Consider the following 16,989-nt stretch of genomic DNA (forward strand, 5'->3'; position numbering starts at 1 on the left):
CACTCATAGGGCTCAAAGTAATATGGGTAATTACCTAACTCCGGAGGGACGTGTCCATATCCAAACGTTGACCCTTTTGTAATAAATAATCAATTACCAATAGTCAATATTCACTCATAATATCCTTAGTTCCAAAACCTCAACTTTCCTCGAAATTCAACTCTCCAACTCATGCTTATGTATATAAAATAATATAATAAGAGCATCAAACATAATAATAAAGATGCAGATAAAAGCGCATATGGCTAAAAAATGGCTATTGCTAATCATGCAATTCGATTTATCATAACAATTCAATGAGAAAATTTAAACATTCATGATTCTAATCATAATATTTAACAGAGTGAATTAAGCCATTTGACAACCAAATTATGTATCAAATAAGATAGGCATATGACTACGAATTTATATAAAGCTCAACATGACAAAATAATCTGTTAGGCCATTCAACAAGTCATAACCTTAAGCATGCTTCTAAATCATTTTTTTTGAGTCATCACATTGTTATAGAATCAATGAAGCATGGATATAAAATTCACATAGTCCAAACAAGGCATAATCATAAGCCAAAATCTTCTAGATATGGTAATAACTTAGCTACGCATATACACTCGTCACATCGCATATATGTGACTCCTTAATAACTAAACAAGTAGAAAATAGATCATCTATGGGGAGAATTTACTCTATAATGATAGACAAGAGACTTACCTCTATCCGAGAACACCTTCAACCTTCCAAGACAACTTTTCCCTTCAAATTTACCTTCAAATGACTCGAATCGTCAACCAACACTATAAACATTGATCCTAAACATTAAAGCTTAAATCTTTAATCAAATCTCCATGAGTCATCAAAAGTCAAACCGGGTCCACATGATCAAAACACGAGTAAAGAGGTAGATCCCTGTAACCCATAATCCCACGAGTCTAAATATATTCTTAGATTCAAAAATCGAGTCCAAAGCGACCCTCAAATCCCCAAAATACACCCTATTAAGTTGTAGATAAAAAACCCAATTTTGTCTTTAGAAATCCATGTGCTAAATGTATAAATTCATGGGAATCAAAATATATGATCAAATCCAAGTTGAAATACTTACCCTCAAAGTAGGAGTTAAAATCCCTTCCAAAATCGCCTGTTCCGTACTCCAAAACTCAAAATAATAAAATATGAGCTAACCCTCGAAATATAACATGTTGCTACACATTTCGCATTTGCGGTCCAAAATATCGCTTTGTGACCATCTGCGATCTTCCCTTCACTAACTAGATCTTGCATCTACGATAAAACATCCATATATGTGGGTCCGCAGGTACTAAAGTGCTTCTGCGCATTCACACATGCGGTCACCCAACACCGGGCTAGCCGATCATTTCCATCACAGGTGTATCATTGCATCTCAACACCAAACCCCGCAGGTGCGACACGCCCGTACCAGCAACCTCAACTAGCTCCAAAATGGTCCGGATTCATTTTGAAACACACCCGAGCCCCTACCAAGTCCTAATACTTTAACCAAACTTATCCAAAGGTTCAAAACACCACAAACAACATCAGATCCAAGAACTTGTAATAAAAATCCATCTCTTATCTTCCAAACTCTCCAACTTCTCCAAACATGTCTAAATTATGCCTAAATATTTTTTATCATAACCAAACTTCGCACACAATTTTGATTCAACCAAATAAACCTATTCAAAGTCCTGGGATACCAATCAGAATCCAATAACACCAAATTCAATTCCCGTTCAAACCTATAAACTGTCTAGTCCTTCAAATTGTCAACTTTCGGTGAATTGAGCCCAAACTTTCAAGGAAACTCCAAATCCAAATTCAAACACATGTTCAAGTCCAAAAACACCATACAAACCTATTGGAACCACCAAACCACCAATCTGAAGTCGTTTACCCAAAAGTCAAGCCTTGGTCATCCCAAAATGAAATTAAGTGTTCCAAATCACTCTCAAACCTTTTCGAAAAGAAACAAACTATCCCCGCAAGTAATCAAACATCAAACAAACATACAAAAATCATCAAATAGGGGAAAGGGTCTCAAATAAACCATGGGTCATTACTTTCTCCCCTCTTAAACAAATATTTTTCTTCGATCGGGTTTAAAATCATACCTGCAATTCCAAAAAGATGAGGATATCTGCTCTGCATATCATGCTCGGTCTCCTATGTTGCTTACTCGAGCGGTTGACATCTCCACTGAACTTTCATTGATGCAATATCTTTCGATCTCAACTTCTGAACCTTCCTATCCAAAATGGCCACCGACTCTTCTTCATAAGCAAATTTCTCATCCAACTACACTAAACTGAAATCTACCACATATGACTTCTCTTCATAATACTTCTGAAGCATAGAAACATGAAATATCATATGAACTCTGACAAGATGGGTGACAAAGAGAGCTTGTAAGCCACATCACCAACTCTCCCCAATACGTCAAATGGAACACTATACCGAAGGATCAACTTACCCTTCTTCCCAAATCTCATCATGCCATTCATAGGCAAAACTCTAAGAAGAATCTTCTCAACCTTCATGAAAGCTACATCACGAACCTTCCTATCATCATAACTCTTCTGCCTGGACTGCGAAGTACGAAGCTGCTCCTGAATCAACTTCACCCTTTCTAAAGCATCATGAACTAATCAATACCCATCAATCTAGCCTCACTGGGCTCGAACGAACTCACCAAAGAATGCCGCCACCTCCCATATAAGTCCTCATACAGATTCATCTGGATACTGGACTTGTAGATGTTATTGTAAACAAACTCCGCCAATGGTAGAAACTGATCCCACTAGCCCCTAAAATCAATAACACAGGATCTTAACATATCCTCGAGGATTTGAATGGCCCGCTTGGACTGCCAATCCGTCTATGGGTGAAATGTAGTACTAAGCTCCACCTGCGAGCCTAACTCATGCTGCCCAACTCTAAAAAATTGCGATGTGCTTTCCCCAATCCAAAGTGATAGAAACAGGCAGACCATGCAAATGGACAATCTATTTGATGTATCTCCGAGCCAATTTCTCTGAATTGTAAAAAATCATAACCTGAATCAACTACACAGACTTGGTCAATCTACCCACAATTACCCAAACAACGTCAAACTTCCTCAAGGTCTATGGCAATTCTACCACATAGTCTATACTAATGTGCTCCAACTTCCACTCCGGTATCACCAATCATTGAAACAAACAACTCAGTTTTTTATGCTCATACTTGACTTGTTGAAAATTCAAATACAGCAAAACATGAACAATGTCCTTTTTCATCCAGCGCCACTAATAATGCCGCTTCAAGTCATGATACAGCTTTGTAGAACCTGGATGAATAGAGTTCCTTGAACTATGAGCCTTCTCAAAAATCAACTCCCTTAAGCCATCCATATTATGAACACAAGTCCGGCTCTGAAGTTGCAAAACACCATCATCACCAATGACTACCTCCTTAGCATCGCCTCGCAACCCCGTTTCCCCAAAGACAAGCAAATGGGGATTATCGTACTAATGATCCTTCATGCACTGAAATAAGGACGACTGGTCATAACACAAGCAATAACTCTACTAGGCTTAGAAGTATTCAATCTCACAAATCTATTAGCCGAGGACAGAACATCCATAGTCAAAGGCCTCTCCACAACTGGAATAAATGCCAAACTCACCATACTCTCCGCCTTTCTACTCAAAGCATTTGCTAGCCCATTCGCTCCCAGATGATCCAAGATAGTATTATCATAATCCTTCAACTACTCCAACCCCCTTCGCTGCCTCAAATTCAAATCCTTTTGCTTGAACAAATGCCGAAGACTCTGATGATTAGTGTAAACCTCACACTACATACCATACAACTAATGCCTCCAAATCTTGAGTGCATGTACAATAGTAGCTAACTCCAAATTATGAACCGGATAATTCTTCTCATGGGGCTTCAACTATTGCAACTCATAAGCAATCACCCTATCATCTTGCATTAACACAAAACAAAGAATAATGCGTGAAGCATCACAATAGAAAGTATACATCCCCGATCCTAAGGAAAATACCAAAATTAGAGTTGTAGTCAAATTAGTCTTGATCTTCTAAAAGCTCTCTCTACACTTATCAGACCATCTGAATGAAGTGCCCTTCCGAGTAAACTTGGTCAATGGAGTTGCAATAGATAAGAATCCCTCCACAAAGCAACGATAGTATCCATCCAAAACCAAGAAACTCCTGATATATGTAGAAGGTCTAGGCCAACTTTTAACTACCTCAATCTTCTTTGTGATAACGACAAGGTCGAGAATCCAAACTAGAGTAAGAATTTGAAAAGTAAATGCGGAAGCAATAACAATAAGGAATTGAGCAACTAGAACTAAAGGGCAGAAAATAAAGGATATGGGAAAATTCAAGGAAAGAATTCCAAGAACTTCCAAGAACGCAAGTTCTATAGCCTTGACAAGATCAAAGCAACAACGTCTTGATTTATTGAAGAAATCAAATGCCTTTACTTAAAATCAAATCAAAACAATAGATTCGGATCTTGACCGCTTTAGGAGTAACTTGAGATAACAATTAATAACTAGTATTAATCGCCTTCTAAGAATACCACAAAGGAATCAAAGATATCATAATAGAGAAGTAATCTTACTACCTTAAACTATAAACTAGTAAAGGTTGAAAGATAAATCTCAAAGCACAAGTGACAAAGGTTCAAAAGAACTCTCAAAGTATGATATACTTAATTAATAATGAAGTGTCCCAATGAATGAGAAGAACTCCTTATTTATAGGAGTACTAAGGCACAAAAAGTCCTTAAAATTAGGTAGGGTGGTTGCTAAGGCATAAAAAGTCATTACAATTAGGTAGGGTGATTGCTAAGGAGTAAGAAAAGTTATTACAATTAGGTGGGGGGCGGCCAAATCCCTTTGGGGCAGATTTGGACCTTAAAACTACTAGTTTGGGCCATTGATTTGGACTCCAATTGGGCTCCCTTTGAAACACCCCCTTTGGACCTCTTTTAAGCTCATTTTGAGCCCCTTTGGTGGACTTCAAGGGCTGATTTGGTGGCCCAATCTTCCTCCTCTTGGACATCAATTTGGATCACCAAATAATTGTAAAACTTGGATAATTCATCTACTTTGGGCTTGAGCTCTTCCTCTACAATTAAAAGCTTCTTTATTTGCCATTGAAGTCCAGCAACCTTAGAGTGCAACTCTTTAGCTTGAGATCTTGTAAATGGCCTTGGAGCTTCCAAAACTCTATCCTTGTCCTTGATGCTATCATTCCCCTCTTCTTGAAAAGAATTCGTCCCCGAATTCGATCCTACATCAAACAAAGACAAGTCAGCAACATTGAATGTAGAACTTACTTGGAACTCACCAGGTAGGTCCAGCTTGTAAGCATTGTCTCCAATCCTTCCAAGGACTTGAAATGGACCATCTCCTCTAGGGTGCAACTTTGACTTCCTTTTGGAGGGAAATCTCTCCTTCCTAAAGTGAACCCAAACTAAATCTCCAGGTTTAAAAATTACTTGTTTTCGACCCTTATTCTTTCTCAAGGCAGTTTGCTTATTTTTCTTCTCAATTGCAAGCCTTGTTTGTTCATGAATTTTTTTCATCATCTCAACCTTTGTCCTACCATCAAGATTAACAATATCATTAGTAGGTAATGGTAATAAATCAAGGGGAGTGAAGGGATTAAAACCATAAACAACCTCAAAAGGAGACATACCTGTAGAAGAATGGTATGTTCTATTGTAAGCAAATTCAATCATAGGTAAGTGAGCCTCCCAAGAAGTTAATTTACCTTTCAAAACAGCCCTCAACATGTTTCCTAAGGTTCTATTAACTACTTCAGTTTGTCCATTAGTTTGTGGGTGACAAGAAGTAGAAAACAACAATTTAGTGCCTAACTTCCCCCAAAATATACGCCAAAAGTGGCTCAAAAACTTAGCATCCCTATTACTAACAATAGTTCTAGGTATACCATGCAATTTGACAACTTCTTTTACAAAAAGATCAGCAACATGTGAAGCATCATTAGTCTTTAAAAGAGGAATAAAACGAGCCATTTTGGAGAACCTATCTGATAACGACAAGGTCGGGAATCCAAACTAGAGTAAGAATTTGAAAAGTAAATACGGAAGCAATAACAATAAGGAATTGAACAACTAGAACTAAAGGGCAGAAAATAAAGGATATGAAAAATTCAAGGAAAGAATTCCAAGAACTTCAAAGAACGCAAGTTCTATAGCCTTGACAAGATCAAAGCAACAACGTCTTGATTTATTGAAGAAATCAAACGCCTTTACTTAAAAGCAAATCAAAACAATAGATTCGGATCTTGACCGCTTTACGAGTAACTTGAGACAACAATTAATAACTAGTATTAATCGCCTTCTAAGAATACCACAAAGAAATCAAAGATATCACAATAGAGAAGTAATCTTACTACCTTGAACTATGAACTAGTAAAGGTTGAAAGATAAATCTCAAAGCACAAGTAACAAAGGTTCAAAAGAACTCTCAAAGTATGATATACTTAATCAATAATGAAGTGTCTCAATGAATGAGAAGAACTCCTTATTTATAGGAGTACTAAGGCACAAAAAGTCCTTAAAATTAGGTAGGGTGGTTGCTAAGGCATAAAAAGTCATTACAATTAGGTAGGGTGATTGCTAAGGAGTAAGAAAAGTTATTACAATTAGGTGGGGGCGGCCAAATCCCTTTGGGGCAGATTTGGACCTTAAAACTACTAGTTTGGGCCATTGATTTGGACTCCAATTGGGCTCCCTTTGAAACACCCCCTTTGGACCTCTTTTAAGCTCATTTTGAGCCCCTTTGGTGGACTTCAAGGGCTGATTTGGTGGCCCAATCTTCCTCCTCTTGGACATCAATTTGGATCACCAAATAATTGTAAAACTTGGATAATTCATCTACTTTGGGCTTGAGCTCTTCCTCTACAATTAAAAGCTTCTTTATTTGCCATTGAAGTCCAGCAACCTTAGAGTGCAACTCTTTAGCTTGAGATCTTGTAAATGGCCTTGGAGCTTCCAAAACTCTATCCTTGTCCTTGATGCTATCATTCCCCTCTTCTTGAAAAGAATTCGTCCCCGAATTCGATCCTACATCAAACAAAGACAAGTCAGCAACATTGAATGTAGAACTTACTTGGAACTCACCAGGTAGGTCCAGCTTGTAAGCATTGTCTCCAATCCTTCCAAGGACTTGAAATGGACCATCTCCTCTAGGGTGCAACTTTGACTTCCTTTTGGAGGGAAATCTCTCCTTCCTAAAGTGAACCCAAACTAAATCTCCAGGTTTAAAAATTACTTGTTTTCGACCCTTATTCTTTCTCAAGGCAGTTTGCTTATTTTTCTTCTCAATTGCAAGCCTTGTTTGTTCATGAATTTTTTTCATCATCTCAACCTTTGTCCTACCATCAAGATTAACAATATCATTAGTAGGTAATGGTAATAAATCAAGGGGAGTGAAGGGATTAAAACCATAAACAACCTCAAAAGGAGACATACCTGTAGAAGAATGGTATGTTCTATTGTAAGCAAATTCAATCATAGGTAAGTGAGCCTCCCAAGAAGTTAATTTACCTTTCAAAACAGCCCTCAACATGTTTCCTAAGGTTCTATTAACTACTTCAGTTTGTCCATTAGTTTGTGGGTGACAAGAAGTAGAAAACAACAATTTAGTGCCTAACTTCCCCCAAAATATACGCCAAAAGTGGCTCAAAAACTTAGCATCCCTATTACTAACAATAGTTCTAGGTATACCATGCAATTTGACAACTTCTTTTACAAAAAGATCAGCAACATGTGAAGCATCATTAGTCTTTAAACAAGGAATAAAACGATCCATTTTGGAGAACCTATCTACCACAACATATATACTATCCTTACCATACCTTGTTCTAGGCAAACCTAACACAAAATCCATAGGAATATCAATCCAAGGTGAAGTAGGAACAGGTAGTGGCGTGTAAAGACCATGTGGTAACACTTTAGATTTAGCTTGTTTACATTCCAAACACTGTGCACATATTCTTTCAACATCTTTTCTCATTCCAGGCCAAAAGAAATTTTCAGCAAGTATGTCTAGCATCTTTGGGACTCCAAAGTGACCCATAAGCCCTCCACAATGTTCTTCCCTTATAAATACTTCACGTAAAGAGCAATTAGGGATACACAACTTATTTTCCTTAAAGAGAAACCCATCTTGGAGGTTAAACCTCTCAAAAGGACCCAACTTACAATCTGCAAAAATCTTTCCAAAATCAACATCATTAGCATAAAGTCCCTTGATTTGATCAAAACCCATCAATTTAGAAGTCAGGGTAGAAACTAAGACATACCTTCTTGAAAGTGCATCCGCAACAACATTCTCTTTCCCTTGTTTGTAAGAAATTACATAAGGAAAAGTTTCAATGAATTCAACCCACTTAGCATGCCTTCTACTAAGCTTACCTTGACTCTTCAAGTATTTCAAGGATTCATGGTCAGTTTTAATGACAAACTCTCTTGGCCACAAGTAATGTTGCCATGTGGCTAAAGCCCTTACCAAAGCATATAGCTCTTTGTCATAAGTGGAATAGTTCAATGTGGCTCCACTCAACTTCTCACTAAAGTAGGCAATAGGTTTAGAATCTTGCATCAAAACAACACCTATTCCTTTGCCAGAAGCATCACATTCAATTTCAAAAGATTTAGAAAAATCAGGCAATTGTAACAATGGAGCAGAACATAACTTTTCTTTCAACAAGTTAAAAGCATCATCTTGTTCTTTTCCCCATGTAAAAATCTTATCCTTTTTAATAACTTCAGTTAAAGGAGAAGCAATGGTGTTAAAGTCTCTCACAAACCTCCTATAAAAACTAGCAAGTCCATGAAAACTCCTAACTTCAGTTACACTCTTAGGTTTTGGCCATTCTTTTATTGCTTTAATTTTCTCTTCATCAACCTCAACTCCTTTAGAACTAACCACAAAACCCAAAAAAATCACATGATCCGCACAAAAAGTACACTTATTAAGATTAGCAAATAAGAGTTGCTTTCTAAGAACTTCAAAAACTTGTTTTAGGTGTTCTACATGCTCTTCTAAAGTGTTAGAAAAGATCAAGATATCATCGAAGTACACCACAACAAATTTTCCATGAAAATCCTTAAAGATATGATTCATTAATCTCATGAAAGTGCTAGGTGCATTAGTCAAGCCAAAAGGCATAACTAACCACTCATAAAGCCCATATTTGGTCTTAAAAGCAGTTTTTCATTCATCTCCAGGATTCATTCGAATCTGATGGTAACCACTTTTTAGATCAATTTTAGAAAAGATTTTGGATCCATGTAATTGATCCAACATGTCATCAAGACGAGGAATAGGATGGCGATACTTTACCGTTATCTTGTTGATTGCTCTACAATCCACGCACATCCTCCAAGTTCCATCCTTTTTGGGTACCAATAGGACGGGAACAGAGAAAGGGCTCATGCTCCCTCTCACAAAACCTTTCTCAAGCAGCTCCTCAACTTGCCTTTGAAGCTCTTTTGTCTCTTCTTGATTACTCCTATAAGCAGGCCTATTTGGGATTTGTGATCCAGGCACGAAATCAATTTGATGCTCAATGCCACATAAAGGTGGCAATCCATTAGGAATATCTTCAGGAAAGACATCTTCAAAATCCTGCAAAAAAGAAGAAATACTACTTGGCAAAGAAAAAGTTAGTAACTCAGAATTAATCAAAACTTCTTTGTAAGTAAGTAGTATTATGGGCAACCCCTCTTTTCTTGCATTTAAACACTCTTTGGCTTTTATATAAAAACTCTCTTTTTTTATTTTCTTAGCCTCTTTCCTCTCACCAAGACTTTCTATTTTTTTATTCAAGCCCCTTTTTATCTCTTCTCTCAAATTGTTGCCCTCTCTCTCTTTCTCTCGGCCATCTCTCTTTTTTTCCAACTCTTGGCCTCCTTTCTTTTCTTTTTCCTCAAGCTCACTTTTTATCCCTCCCCTTGGTTTTCCCATTGTTTTCCTTAATCTCTTTTGATCTTCAAACACTTGAGAAGGAGATAAAGGTGTAAGAGTAAATTTCCTGCCATTTAGCTCAAGAGAATATCTATTCTTCCTTCCATCATGAAAAACATTCCTATCATACTGCCAAGGATGACCCAGTAAGATATGACAAGCTTGCATAGGGACTATGTCACAAAGAATATCATCCTCATATCTACCAACATTGAATGAAATCATGCATTGTTTGTTTACCTTTAGTTCACCACTATCATTTAACCATTGGAGTCTATAGGGAGTAGGGTGTTTCATGCATGCAAGTCCCAATTTTTCCACAAAGTATGAACTCACCACATTAGCACAACTACCACTATCAATGATCATAGAACAAGTTTTCCCTTTATCCCACACCTAGTATGGAATATATTCTCCCTTTGTTCTTCACTATTGCTTCCCAAATTGATAGTCATAATCCTCCTAACTACCCCAATCATGCCATCATTAGGTAGTTCTATATCATCATCATTACTCACATCTCCCTCTTCTTCTCCCTCACTTTTTTCACTCTCATATCCTCCATCTTCTCTAAGAATGATGTTTCTTCTACTTGGACATTCATGCATCATATGTCCCCTTCCTTTACATTTATGACACTGAATAGAACTAGAAGGTGTAAAAGGTTTAGGGTTAAAGATTTTACCTCCATCTTTGTTCTCAAATTTACCTTTATCCTTGTCTTCTTGAGGTCTAGAAGAACTCTTCATCTCTTGATTCGACCATGGCTTCTTGGAGATGGTGTTTGACCGACCTTTCCATGAGCTAGCTTGCTTTCTTTTATTTTGATTTTCTACCTTTACAGACAAATCAACTAACTCATCTATTGTTACATATTGTTGTAATTCTACTACATCAGCTATTTCCTTATTTAAACCATTTAAAAACCTAGCCATTGTAGACTCTTTTTCCTCCATACAATTAGCTTGGATCATAGCCATATCCATAGCCTTAAAGTACTCATCCACAGACATGGACCCTTGCTTCAATGTTTGAAGGCATTGTTGTAACTCTCTTTGAAAGTGTGATGGTATGAATCTCTTTCTCATCACCCTCTTCATCTCAGCCCAAGTAGCAATTGGTGCTTGTCCTTCTTGCAATCTGTCCCTAGTAAGCTTTTTCCACCAAATAGCAGCATAGTCAGAAAACTCAACAATAGCAAGTTTAACCTTCTTACCCTCAGAGTAGTTGTGGCAGTCAAATATGGTTTCAACCTTTCTCTCCCAATCAAGGTACAAGTCTGCATCCCTTGTTCCCTTGAAAGATGGCATCTTCATCTTTATACTACTTATATTATCATCTTCTACTCTACCTCTTTGTCCCCTCCTATCTCTTCCCACCCTATCAAAATCGATATTATTAAAATCATCTATTGGGTTTTCTTGATTTACAATGGGAGCAAGGGGTACATTTCTCCTAGCTTGGGGCCTAACATTATTTTCCCTTCTAAGTACAGCTATTGTATCATTTTGCTCAGCAATGGTGTCCCTCATCTCTTGGAGTTGCAAATTCCACCTTTCGAATTGTTGATGCATAGCTTGCAAGGTAAAATCATTTCTTGCTTTGATTTCGGCTTCTTGGAGAACCCTTCGTTCATTATCACTACCTGTATGTGACATCTTAAAAAACTATATCAGAAAATTGATTTTTTCCTCAATTGTTCTCACACACACTTTGCCTTTTTTTTTTCTCTCTCGAAATAACCTTTGAACGAAATACTTTGTAGATTTATAGTTAAACCCAACTCATATAAAGTTCTTAGTAGTAAAATATAGATTTTTGGGGAACAAATGAAAGAAGAACCAAATCCTAGAACTATTAGGCTCGGTTGAAACAAGACACGAACAAAAAGGAAATGATTATATATTTAGATTAGAGAGGTAAGAAAAATTGAATTTTTGTCTGATCTTTGAAATCTGGGATCCCCTCTTCTTGTTTCCTTTGATAGTTTTTGGAAACAAATTAGATACAAAAGAAAGTTCCTAGAGAGCAAGCAATTTTTTTTAAAAAAAAAATTGATTTTCGTTTTTTTTTTCGCTCTTAGTATTCAAGAAATCCACAGAATTATCAAGAACGAAATCTTGATAGAACCGCTCTGATATCGCTTGATAACGACAAGGGCGAGAATCCAAACTAGAGTAAGAATTTGAAAAGTAAATACGGAAGCAATAACAATAAGGAATTGAACAACTAGAACTAAAGGGCAGAAAATAAAGGATATGGGAAAATTCAAGGAAAGAATTCCAAGAACTTCCAAGAACGCAAGTTCTATAGCCTTGACAAGATCAAAGCAACAGCGTCTTGATTTATTGAAGAAATCAAACGCCTTTACTTAAAAGCAAATCAAAATAATAGATTCGGATCTTGACCGCTTTACGAGTAACTTGAGACAACAATTAATAACTAGTATTAATCGCCTTCAAAGAATACCACAAAGAAATCAAAGATATCACAATAGAGAAGTAATCTTACTACCTTGAACCATGAACTAGTAAAGGTTGAAAGATAAATCTCAAAGCACAAGTAACAAAGGTTCAAAAGAACTCTCAAAGTATGATATACTTAATCAATAATAAAGTGTCCCAATGAATGAGAAGAACTCCTTATTTATAGGAGTACTAAGGCACAAAAAGTCCTTAAAATTAGGTAGGGTGGTTGCTAAGGCATAAAAAGTCATTACAATTAGGTAGGGTGATTGCTAAGGAGTAAGAAAAGTTATTACAATTAGGTAGGGGGCGGCCAAATCCCTTTGGGGCAGATTTGGACCTTAAAACTACTAGTTTGGGCCATTGATTTGTACTCCAATTGGGCTTCCTTTGAAACACCCCCTTTGGACCTCTTTTAAGCTCATTTTGAGCCCCTTTGGTGGACTTCAAGGGCTGATTTGGTGGCCCAATCTTCCTCCTCTTGGACTTCAATTTGGATCACCAAATAATTATAAAACTTGGATAATTCATCTACTTTGGGCTTGAGCTCTTCCTCTACAATTAAAAGCTTCTTTATTTGCCATTGAAGTCCAGCAACCTTAGAGTGCAACTCTTTAGCTTGAGATCTTGTAAATGTCCTTGGAGCTTCCAAAACTCTATCCTTGTCCTTGATGCTATCACTATCTACCACAACATATATACTATCCTTACCATACCTTGTTCTAGGCAAACCTAACACAAAATCCATAGAAATATCAATCCAAGGTGAAGTAGGAACAGGTAGTGGCGTGTAAAGACCATGTGGTAACACTTTAGATTTAGCTTGTTTACATTCCAAACACTGTGCACATATTCTTTCAACATCTTTTCTCATTCCAGGCCAAAAGAAATTTTCAGCAAGTATGTCTAGCATCGTTGGGACTCCAAAGTGACCCACAAGCCCTCCACAATGTTCTTCCCTTACAAATACTTCACGTAAAGAGCAATTAGGGATACACAACTTATTTTCCTTAAAAAGAAACCCATCTTGGAGGTTAAACCTCTCAAAAGGTCCCAACTTACAATCTGCAAAAATCTTTTCAAAATCAACATCATTAGCATAAAGTCCCTTGATTTGATCAAAACCCATCAATTTAGAAGTCAGGGTAGAAACTAAGACATACCTTCTTGAAAGTGCATCCGCAACAACATTCTCTTTCCCTTGTTTGTAAGAAATTACATAAGGAAAAGTTTCAATGAATTCAACCCACTTAGCATGCCTTCTACTAAGCTTACCTTGACTCTTCAAGTATTTCAAGGATTCATGGTCAGTTTTAATGACAAACTCTCTTGGCCACAAGTAATGTTGCCATGTGGCTAAAGCCCTTACCAAAGCATATAGCTCTTTGTCATAAGTGGAATAGTTCAATGTGGCTCCACTCAACTTCTCACTAAAGTAGGCAATAGGTTTAGAATCTTGCATCAAAACAGCACCTATTCCTTTGCCAGAAGCATCACATTCAATTTCAAAAGATTTAGAAAAATCAGGCAATTGTAACAATGGAGCAGAACATAACTTTTCTTTCAACAAGTTAAAAGCATCATCTTGTTCTTTTCCCCAAGTAAAAATCTTATCCTTTTTAATAACTTCAGTTAAAGGAGAAGCAATGGTGCTAAAGTCTCTCACAAACCTCCTATAAAAACTAGCAAGTCCATGAAAACTCCTAACTTCAGTTACATTCTTAGGTTTTGGCCATTCTTTTATTGCTTTAATTTTCTCTTCATCAACCTCAACTCCTTTAGAACTAACCACAAAACCAAAGAAAATCACACGATCCACACAAAAAGTACACTTTTTAAGATTAGCAAATAAGAGTTGCTTTCTAAGAACTTCAAAAATTTGTTTTAGGTGTTCTACATGCTCTTCTAAAGTGTTAGAAAAGATCAAGATATCATCGAAGTACACCACAACAAATTTTTCATGAAAATCCTTAAAGATATGATTCATTAATCTCATGAAAGTGTTAGGTGCATTAGTCAAGCCAAAAGGCATAACTAACCACTCATAAAGCCCATATTTGGTCTTAAAAGCAGTTTTCCATTCATCTCTAGGATTCATTCGAATCTGATGGTAACCACTTTTTAGATCAATTTTAGAAAAGATTTTGGATCCATGTAATTGATCCAACATGTCATCAAGACGAGGAATAGGATGGCGATACTTTACCGTTATCTTGTTAATTTCTCTACAATCCACGCACATCCTTCAAGTTCCATCCTTTTTGGGTACCAATAGGACGGGAACAGAGCAAGGGCTCATGCTCTCTCTCACAAAGCCTTTCTCAAGCAGCTCCTCAACTTGCCTTTGAAGCTCTTTTGTCTCTTCTGGACTACTCCTATAAGCAAGCCTATTTGGGATTTGTGATCCAGGCACGAAATCAATTTGATGCTCAATGCCACGTAAAGGTGGCAATCCATTAGGAATATCTTCAGGAAAGACATCTTCAAAATCCTGCAAAAGAGAAGAAATACTACTTGGCAAAGAAGAAGTTAGTAACTCAGAATTAATCAAAACTTCTTTGTAAGTAATTAGTATTATGGGCAACCCCTCTTTTCTTGCATTTAAACACTCTTTGGCTTTTATATAAAAACTCTCTTTTTTTATTTCCTTAGCCTCTTTCCTCTCACCAAGACTTTCTATTTTTTCATTCAAGCCCCTTTTTATCTCTTCTCTCAAATTGTTGCCCTCTCTCTCTTTCTCTCGGCCATCTCTCTTTTTTTCCAACTCTTGGCCTCCTTTCTTTTCTTTTTCCTCAAGCTCACTTTTTATCCCTCCCCATGGTTTTCCCATTGTTTCCCTTAATCTCTTTTGATATTCAAACACTTGAGAATGAGATAAAGGTGCAAGAGTAAATTTCCTGCCATTTAGCTCAAGAGAATATCTATTCTTCCTTCCATCATGAAAAACATTCCTATCATACTGCCAAGGACGACCCAGTAAGATATGACAAGCTTGCATAGGGACTATGTCACAAAGAATATCATCCTCATATCTACCAACATTGAATGAAATCATGCATTGTTTGTTTACCTTTAGTTCACCACTATCATTTAACCATTGGAGTCTATAGGGAGTAGGGTGTTTCATGCATGCAAGTCCCAATTTTTTCACAAAGTATGAACTCACCACATTAGCACAACTACCACTATCAATGATCATAGAACAAGTTTTCCCCTTTATCCCACACCTAGTATGGAATATATTCTCCCTTTGTTCTTCACTATTGCTTCCCAAATTGATAGTCATAATCCTCCTAACTACCCCAATCATGCCATCATTAGGTAGTTCTATATCATCATCATTACTCACATCTCCCTCTTCTTCTCCCTCACTTTTTTCACTCTCATATCCTCCATCTTCTCTAAGAATGATGTTTCTTCTACTTGGACATTCATGCATCATATGTCCCCTTCCTTTACATTTATGACACTGAATAGAACTAGAAGGTGTAAAAGGTTTAGGGTTAAAGGTTTTACCTCCCTCTTTGTTCTCAAATTTACCTTTATCCTTGTCTTCTTGAGGTCTAGAAGAACTTTTCGTCTCTTGATTCGACCATGGCTTCTTGGAAATGGTGTTTGACCGACCTTTCCATGAGCTAGCTTGCTTTCTTTTATTTTGATTTTCTACCTTTACAGACAAATCAACTAACTCATCTATTGTTACATATTGTTGTAATTCTACTACATCAGCTATTTCCTTATTTAAACCATTTAAAAACCTAACCATTGTAGCCTCTTCTTCCTCCATACAATTAGCTTGGATCATAGCCATATCCATAGCCTTAAAGTACTCATCCACAGACATGGACCCTTGCTTCAATGTTTGAAGGTGTTGTTGTAGCTCTCTTTGAAAGTGTGATGGTATGAATCTCTTTCTCATCACCCTCTTCATCTCAGCCCAAGTAGCAATTGGTGCTTGTCCTTCTTGCAATCTGTCTCTAGTAAGCTTTTTCCACCAAATAGCAGCATAGTCAGAAAACTCAACAATAGCAAGTTTAACCTTCTTACCCTCAGAGTAGTTGTGACAGTCAAATATGGCTTCAACCTTTCTCTCCCAATCAAGGTACAAGTCTGGATCTCTTGTTCCCTTGAAAGATGACATCTTCATCTTTATACTGCTTATATTATTATCTTCTACTCTACCTCTTTGTCCCCTCCTATCTCTTCCCATCCTATCAAAATCGATATCATTAAAATCATCTATTGGGTTTTCTTGATTTACAATGGGAGCAAGGGGTACATTTCTCCTAGCCTAGGGCCTAACATTATTTTCCCTTCTAAGTTCAGCTATTGTATCATTTTGCTCAGCAATGGTGTCCCTCATCTCTTAGAGTTGCAAATTTCACCTTTCGAATTGTTGATGCATAGCTTGCAAGGTAAAATCATTTCTTGCTTTGATTTCGGCTTCTTGAAGAACCCTTCGTTCATCATCACTACCTGTATGTGACATCT

This window comes from Nicotiana tomentosiformis, chromosome 12, assembly GCF_000390325.3.
Source record: "Nicotiana tomentosiformis chromosome 12, ASM39032v3, whole genome shotgun sequence".
NCBI lineage: Eukaryota > Viridiplantae > Streptophyta > Magnoliopsida > Solanales > Solanaceae > Nicotiana > Nicotiana tomentosiformis.